At 38.0% G+C, this 8,778-nt stretch overlaps 1 pseudogene; it reads left to right on the top strand.

Moving 5' to 3' along the window:
• The first annotated feature begins 4,586 nt into the window (after positions 1–4,586).
• On the top strand, positions 4,587–8,397 carry LOC127256253 (SNF2 domain-containing protein CLASSY 3-like; annotated as a pseudogene).
• Positions 8,398–8,778: the final 381 nt, after the last annotated feature.

Here is an 8,778-nt window from a genome sequence, read left to right as displayed (position 1 = left end):
ATTGAAAAACCAAACAGAAACACAAATTTCATCGACAAGAGCCATCAAACATAGGTAAAATCGAAGAGGAACCTGAACCTGAACCCGAGCATCCTTCCTAAGCAGGCGAAACCAGCAAGTCATTTCTTAACCCTTACCTTCCCCTCCAAACACTTTTTTCACCTCCAAAAACTTTTATCTCCAGCTCAAACCCCCACCAAATTCATTGATTACGACCCAATTTCGTTTTTGGTCATGTTTTGGACAAAATTCGAAACATTTGATTCATCTTAGCCCCTCTCCCTTCCACTCTCTTATTCTCACCGGAAAACCTTTCAGGAGCCCTCCTTCAAATCAACAATTTGTCAAAAGAAAGTTTGCAGCTCGTGCAGAAAGGTATGTATATATATATGTTCATGTGTATCTACCTTTCAAGTGGTCTGTTGGAAGAAAAGAGGAAGAACACAAAGAGAACTAATAACACAAAACTCTTTGTAGGAGAGAAGAGAAGAAGTTATTTTGATTGATGATTAAAAAAGAAATTACAAAGGCTATTTATACACAAAAGAAAAGGCTAAGAAAGGTAAATTAACACAATTTCTCCTAAACCAATGCAAGCAAGATTTTTTCCTAGACCTAATTTGTAGCCATGAATGTCTCTTAGACAAATCCAAACTAATGACATGATATAGGCTAATTTCTTGCATGGGGTTACATTTTTGTAATTTATTTATTTATTTTAGACAATGAATTACTATAGTCCTCCAACTTTTCGTTTTTAGATCAAGTATATTTCTCAACATGATCATGGATGTACTTTTTCAAGCTTGGTCTCCTTTTTTTTCTTTAGCTGAATGAATGATTAATTTATTCATCATTGTTTTCTAACTCAATTTCTTGCAGATATTTGGTGGCATCGTGCTCTTCTTATTTGATTTTGGTAATCTAAGCAGGTAAATATACGTGATCTTCTTTCTTTAATCTCTTAGATTTTCATAATTGAAAAAAAAAAGAAAAAAAAGACAAACCCATCTTCCTTTACTTAATATTATTTTCTCTTTCTTTTCAAAGTTCTTTTATTTTCGTCAATTTTTTTTTTTTCAATATGTGATGTTTTGGAAGTTAAGTTTCACCCTTCAATCAACATAACTAGATTTATTTATAAAATAATTATCAAATTTGATTTTTATCATTACGATACTTACATTATTGATTCATTGATTCCCCGGTTGCATTCGCAACATCTTTCTTAGTCGCACTTGGTTCAAGAGTGGGGTTCTCTTGACGTAGGTTTGCCTTGTTTGTTATTCAAATGCACTCATTTATTTTTATTTAAGTTCTTATCAAATCCAATCATGTATATGCTACGTATATGATCTTTTTGTTTGGTAGTTGGTTGTCAAGTTTATTTATTTGTTTTTATTGATGTCATCAAGTGAAAATTTTACTTTTGCACATTGTGTTATGTTGACCTCTTTGCGCTTTTTTTCACTCTAGGAATATATAGTTTTAAAAGAAAATAACTTTTAGCCACATAAGTATCTCCTCGATCTTAATACTATGCATTGAGTAGATTTTTATTGTGTTGGTTGGAGTTATGTTTGACTTAACTTTCATATTTTGTTTTCTTTTTCCACACCAACTCAATGTTTCAACAAATGTTTGATCAAATTTTACATAGTTTGATAGTATTTTATCATTTGATGTACTATAAACATTTGTTAGCATAGATTCTTAGTAAAGTGTAAATGTTCAATTACACATGTTCGTTAATTTTTCACAACCATGTTTTGGATATGTAACTAACTGGAATATACTTCATTATCTTAAATTTTCACATAAATATCCCGTGTGTAGAAATATAATTAAAAAAGCATAATATGAAATACTGAGAATCAGCAGTGAGGGAAAAAATCTTATTTTTTCGTTGAAAGACATAAGTGATTTTGAAGCTTTTTCCATTGCTATGTATGAAATTTACTAATACTCTATTGTCTCCAAACATTGCATCTATATTTCCAGAGAGAGCTTGCTTATATAGAAAGAGAATAGGCTGTTGGTATTAACATATTGATTTTATATAGTTATGAATTTTGTTAAACATAACAAACAACTTGATTATATTACATAGTGTAAATGAAGCATTTGTGTTTTTAAGGGTTCAAAATGAATGTTGTAATATGTATCCTTATATTTTGACTTATCTTGCTTTCTATCATTGAAGTATTATTATTGTTATTATTATACATATTTTTTTTATAAATGTCATACAGTAATATAAATATATAATTAGATTCTTCTCCTAGAGAAACTCTATCTCTCCTACCCGATATATATAAATATTAGACATTTACATATTCTTTTCACTTATGGAATGTTATTTTGATTTGCAAGGACTTCATCTTTCTTACATATTATATAATATACACACTTATAGTTGGAAGTTTGTCTTTTGTTATGTAGTATAATTTTTTGGGATTGGAGCCTATAAGTTTTTTGAATAAGTTTTCATGTGTATCATCATGTTGTTAGAAGCAATAAGTAATGGGTAAATTCAGGCACTCTAACATATTGAATGCAGTCTAAAGGAAATTAAAGATCCAAATATCCATTTATTTTTTTCACGGCAGCTGAGGAGTGCGGATTTATTGCTACTTTATAGTAACTATGAATCATTGTGATATCTATGACTTGTGGTAATATGGGTGGTGTCTTATTTTTTTTTTTTTTTTTTTTGAAGCATTTTACTATGTTTAACCATCTATACCTCATTGTTATGTAGAATAATCATCAATCAATGGATAAGAGAAGGGAATTGCCATCTCCATCAATGACCAATATGGACGACGGAAGGGCTGGTTCATTGAGCACTGGCAGAGTCCAAAGATGTGACGAAAGACACATTTCTTTTGACGATAAGGTGCTAATAGGTTAACAAAGTTTATAAAATGAGCTCAATTATTCAATTAGTTCGCACAATTAGATATTGAATGCCTTTTATGAACAATTTCTTCACTAAATATGCATTCCTAATCTTTAATTCGATACTCAAATTGAACTTTCATGGCCTGCAGGTCGATGAAGAGCTTCAAACAGCTCAAACTGAAGGATGCATGCACTGACAGGAACCAAGACCTTTCCTGTATGGAGCATCGGAGGAATCAAGCAGACATTTATGCTGCATTATTTGGGCCTGAATTGACGGTCCCTGAACTAGAGGACCAGTCCGATGGGGGCATTGCCGACACCCCCTCCATTACAATGGCTCCCATAGAGAAGGGGAAAGAAGTGACTAGTTTGCATGACGTTTGCGGGATATTGTCTGCGGAGGAAATGCTGACGATGGCATTCGGGTACATGGTGACAGTTCTTCTGGCATTGGAGGTCGGATTCGATCTCTAAGTAGGACCAATAAATGCCAGTTGTATGAGTTGAGTGATTTGTCTGGCGATGAAATTGGGAACTTCATGGATGATGAGGAGGCAAAAACGGAAGAATCAGAAAAGAAGTGAAAGTGAAAAGGATAGCGCTCCAGTGAAGGCTTCAGGGCAGGGCTGCAATGGAATGCTGAAAAGAAAGATGCCAGTGAACGCTCCTCAGAGGAAGAGAAAGCAGAGGAGGGTGGGTGGCGATGATAATCACCGAGCAGTCAAGGCAGGAGCGCACCAAGGCTCAGCCTCAAATGCCCAGAGCCCGAAAGCTACAACAGACTTGTAAAAGTGGCGGGGATGGAGAAGATATGCCGTATTGGCTTAAGGAGATGTCAAAGTTTATGACGGGGGCTAAAGCGAAGAAGCTGAAGCCTAAAAGATTTGACATCTCCAAAATCCTGATGGAATCTATTCTCGGACAACTGTCTCGATCAATGCATACTGGTGAAGGGAGTGGGGCGGCAGATGCAGCTGAAGGCTACCCTCCTCTTCCAAAGAAGTTTCGGTTTGAGGACGATGTCGTGCCACTCACAGAAGAGGGACAGAGACAAGCTGAGCGGGCGGAGGAGATGGAAGACTTGTTTGAATAGTTCAACTTTAGTTGTGCTGTTGAGGAAATAGGAACGACTGCCAGCCGTGAGGTATGTAAATCAGTTCCAGCACTTGTGCAGAATAATTCAATATTTAAACAATAGACAAGAACTGATTTGACATGGATTGAGAACTAAATGGGCACTATTATTATAATTATTCAGAAAGTGAAATGATAACTAATGATCCATTCATGGCCTGCAGGTTGTTGGAGTAGACAATGTGGAGGAGGAAGAGACTCAGGAGCGCAGATGTGCTCGAGGGCTGCATGAATTGATATTAGAAGATGATCAAGGATAGTTTTGTATCTACTGTCAGCATGTGGCGATTCAACTGAAGGATGTAATTCCTCCATGGGTAAGTATATATCAATTTCTTCCTTAAATAACTGAAATCAGAAAACCATCCGACTATTGGGAACATAAAAATTGTTCCTTTTAATTAATTATCCACCATCCCTAATTCTATACTAATTTGTTATCTAAATGTAGGTCAGTGCTATTTTAGGTTGATTTAAAATTTGTGCAGCTACCCTTATTTATACCACTTCTTCTTCTTTCCTTCGCAGGCAATCAAAGCTCGTAATGCTTCCGGAAAGAAGAAGCAGGAGAAAGGGATGGGTCTGGATCTGGTACCGTTAATCTCCCAGAAGCTGATGCAGCGTATATAAGCAGCTGGACTAGCGGCTCAGTGTGGAGCATCAAGGCTGGTGAACACCAGCAAGAAGGATTTGAGTTCCTCTGGAGGAACTTGGCAGGCAGTACCAATATTGCCGATTTAAAGAACTCAAATCTAGCTGGAGTGGGCGGATGCATCATTTCTCATGCCCCAGGGACAGGAAAGACAGGTCTCATGATCGTTTTCCTCGAGACATATCTAAAGATGTATCCAAACTGTCTGCTGATGATCATCGCCCCGGCTGGATTGCTTCAGAACTGGGAAGGGGAGTTCAGGAAGTGGAATTCCAGGTTTAATTTCCACAACCTGAACAATCTGACAATTATCGGTGACGAGATGGCGGCTGGTGATCATCTCTTTCAAGGAACGAGTATCAGATGCAGGGACATGGAGGCAATCCGGATGGTAAAGATATATTCATGGAAGAGACGGGGAGGCCTTATGGGGATTAACTACAGTCTTTTTGAGAAGCTGACGGCGCAGAAAAACGTGGAAGCAGACGCAGGCGAAGAGGGGCAGAGGTCGGGTGTTGAAAAGAACTTCGAAGTTCTGAGGTCGATACTTCTTGAAATGCCTGGACTGGTGATTCTTGATGAAGGCCATACTCCTCGCAACCGCCGGAGTAAAATTTGGACTTCACTGGTTCAGCTCAAGACTGCAAAGCGTGTTATATGTCTGGGACTCTTTTCCAGAACAACTTTATAGAGCTGTTCAACTCACTGAGGATCGTAAGGACTACAATGGCAGAAGCAGCTATGCAGGACCCGACATTCACTGAGATTCTGCATTCAGATAGGAAACGCCAGAGATCTACGTCTGCTTTGCTTCCGGAATCCATCAACTGTGCAGTGGGGAGGCTTAAAGTCTCAATGTCGCCGTTTGTGAATGTGCACAAAGGCTCTATCCTGCAAAAGAGTCTTCCCGGATTAAGAGACTGTGTCGTCCTCTTGAAATCGACTGGATTGCAAAAGAATCTGATCGATTGGTTGGAAGGGGAACGACTAAGGAAAACATTTAAGAGTTCAGATTTTTGATTTTCTTTGGTATATGTTCATCCTTACCTTATCCAACGATGCAAGTCGCAAGTGCCAACTGACGGAATTGATATGCAAGCAGCTGAGGTATCAAAGCTCAATCCCAACGAAGGAGTCAAAACAAAATTCATCGTCGAGTTTGTCCTCCTCAGTATGACACTGAAGGAAAAAGTGCTCATCTTCAGCCAGTACCTTCCCCCCTTGGACCTGATCGAAGAGCATCTGACCGAGACCTTCCAGTGGAATGCCGGGAAGGAAATTCTGAGACTGGAAGGAAAGCTAGAGAAGAAGCAACGGCAGAATGTGATCAACGCATTCAACAATCCAGAAAATGATTCCAAGATCATGCTGGCGTCTACGAAGTGCTGCTCTGAGGGCATTAGTCTGGTTGGGGCTTCCAGGGTCATTCTGCTGGAAGTTCTCTGGAATCCTTCTGTCCAGCAGCAGGCGATCTGTCGAGCTTATAGGATTGGGCAAAACAAGTTTGTCCATACCTACCATCTTATGACTGCTGGCACGACTGAGGCAGACAAATATTGCCGGCAAGTTGAGAAAGAGCCGCTATCCGAATTAGTGTTTTGCTCTTCTTCAAATGAGAAAGCTATCTCAAAGCAGCCGATGCAGAGATTGAGAACAAGATTCTTGAGGCGATGGTCAAGCACGGAATGACAAAAGACATGTTTGAAAAGATCATCCACCAGTCAAAAACCACAGACTTGATCCAATCCTTAGGCCTCATAGGTTGAGAATGCTCCCGGAAGTATTAAGGTACGGCTTGAGTGAAATTGTTTTTGAAGAAACAAATTGAGTTGATTGATTCATTTTGGTTTGTGAATTGTTTGGCTAATTTGCTGGAAGAAATATAATGTGAAAGAAGTTTGGAATTTATTTTTTGTTTATTTTCTTATGAATTTTTAAATTTTGTTTTTTTTATGAATGCTGCAGCTGAATTGTTGCGATAAAACAGGGAATCCTGACGGAAACTGACTGCAGGCACCAGATGGTTTGTCTCTTTCTCTGTTTCTTATCCTTCAGTTGAAGCAAACACTAATTTTTCTTCCTCCTCTGTCTCTGAATTTTTTCTTGGATGGACCGTCGGACAGGCATAGTTATTTCATGAAATGAGAGCAGCCAAGACAGCAGCAGTCCCATCTTGTTTGTGGACACCAAGCCTAAGGATGATATCCCAATGTCTCAACTTTAACATAAGAAAGACTCCACTCCTAGATATGTAGTAATTACAAGTACAATACTTCTCTTTTTCTTCATACATGCCCCCTCTCACTCTCTCTCGCACTGTATATTATTTTTTCCACGGCAGAAACAATAAATGGTGGATTGTAGTTCGTATAGGTTTCTTATGAATTTTAAAATTTTGTTTTCCGACGGATGGTTGGTCTAATATTGCTAAATCTGTGTACCAGGAAGGTTATGCGGGTGAAAGGACAGTGATCCTTGTGATAAAGCAGAGAAACTTGCTGGCAACCGCCTGTCATCTAGAGCTAACTGCAGACACCCAACGGTCTGTCTGTTTCTCTGTTTTTTATCCGTAAGTAGAAGTGAACACTATTGTTTTCTTGAAGCTTTCCGGTTCCTCCTCTGTCCCTGAATATTTTCTTGGATGTAGAGGCATGGTTATTTCATGAAGACTGTGGACGAGAGCAGCCAAGACAGCACCCAGTCCCGTCTTGTTTGTGGGCACAAAGGCGTAGTATATTAACAAAACAAGGACTCGTCTCCTCAATGCGTAGTAAGTACAAATACAATAATTCTGTTTTTCTACATACATGCTTCCTCTCTCACTCTCTCTCACACAATATATTATTTATGTGATGGGTTATATTGTTTCCGAAAGAAGTTTTGAATTTTTTTACTTTTTTTTTCCACGGCAGAAACAAAAATGGTGATCTGTAGTTCATATAGCACTACAAAAAAATACTATATTTGTAACGTAATTCCGTCCCTAAAGTTCACGTAGCTAACATAATTTCATTACTAATTCCGTCTCTAATGTCATTAGTAACGGAAAAAGTAGATTTAGAGACAAAAAAATTTTGTTACAAAAATGATTTTTTCTTGTAGTGTAGGTTTCTTATGGGTTTTAAAATTTTGCTTTTCGACGGATGACTAGTTTTATATTGTTAAATCTGTGTACCAGGAAAGTGTTGCGGCTGAAAAGACAGTGATCGTTGCGATAAAGCAGGGAAAGTTGCTGGCAACCGAAGCTGTGTCTGTTTAGTTGTTTCTTGTCCTTAAGTAGAAATGAACACTAATGTTTTCTGAAGCTATTCCCTTCCTCTTCCATTGCTGAATATTTTCTTGAATGGACTGTCCGACAGGCATGGTTCTTTCATAAAGATGGTGGACGAGAGCAGACAAGAAAGCAGCAGTCCCATCTTTTTTGTTGACACAAAGCCTAAGGATGATATCCCAATGTTTCAACATAAACAAAACAAGGACTCCTCTCTCTCACACACTATATTATTTTTGTGATAGGGTTCTATTGTTTCTGAAAGAAGTTTCGATTTTTTTTCATTTTTTTTCCATGTAAGAAATAAAATGTGGATTGTAGTTCATATAGGTTTCTTATGAATTTTAAAATTTTGTTTTTCGACTGTGATGGCTGGTTTGATATTTCTAAATCTGTGTACCAGGAAAGTGCGGCGGCTTATTGGAATCCAAAGTGCAGGTCCAAAATCAAAGAAGGCCCAAATGCGATTTATTTTTTATTTTTCCAGGCCCATATTAAAGATATTGCTGGTCCTGTCCACGGAGAAACAAGGGAATATGTTGTAACAACCTAGTGTTGTATTGTGATTTGTTGAGAAGATAGATAATCTTGCTGCAGGCCCAATTTAGTTGGATAGATAATCTTGCTGAATGGTGTTGCATAGAAATGATTTGCAGGTAGCAATTCTTGAGGGAGATGAACACAGCTCTGTGTAAGCTTAACTTGTTTTCAATTTAGTGAAGTCATGCCTGGATTAGAACCTTCCAAATGTAGGTCTTTTATGACCGAACTGGGTTATCAATTTTGTGTGTTTTATATTTGAGCTCGCAGAGTG

This window comes from Andrographis paniculata, unplaced genomic scaffold (genome assembly GCF_009805555.1).
Source record: "Andrographis paniculata isolate CXL003 unplaced genomic scaffold, ASM980555v1 Contig55END, whole genome shotgun sequence".
In the NCBI taxonomy this organism is placed as follows: Eukaryota; Viridiplantae; Streptophyta; class Magnoliopsida; order Lamiales; family Acanthaceae; genus Andrographis; species Andrographis paniculata.
This window is presented reverse-complemented; position numbering and strand designations above follow the sequence as displayed.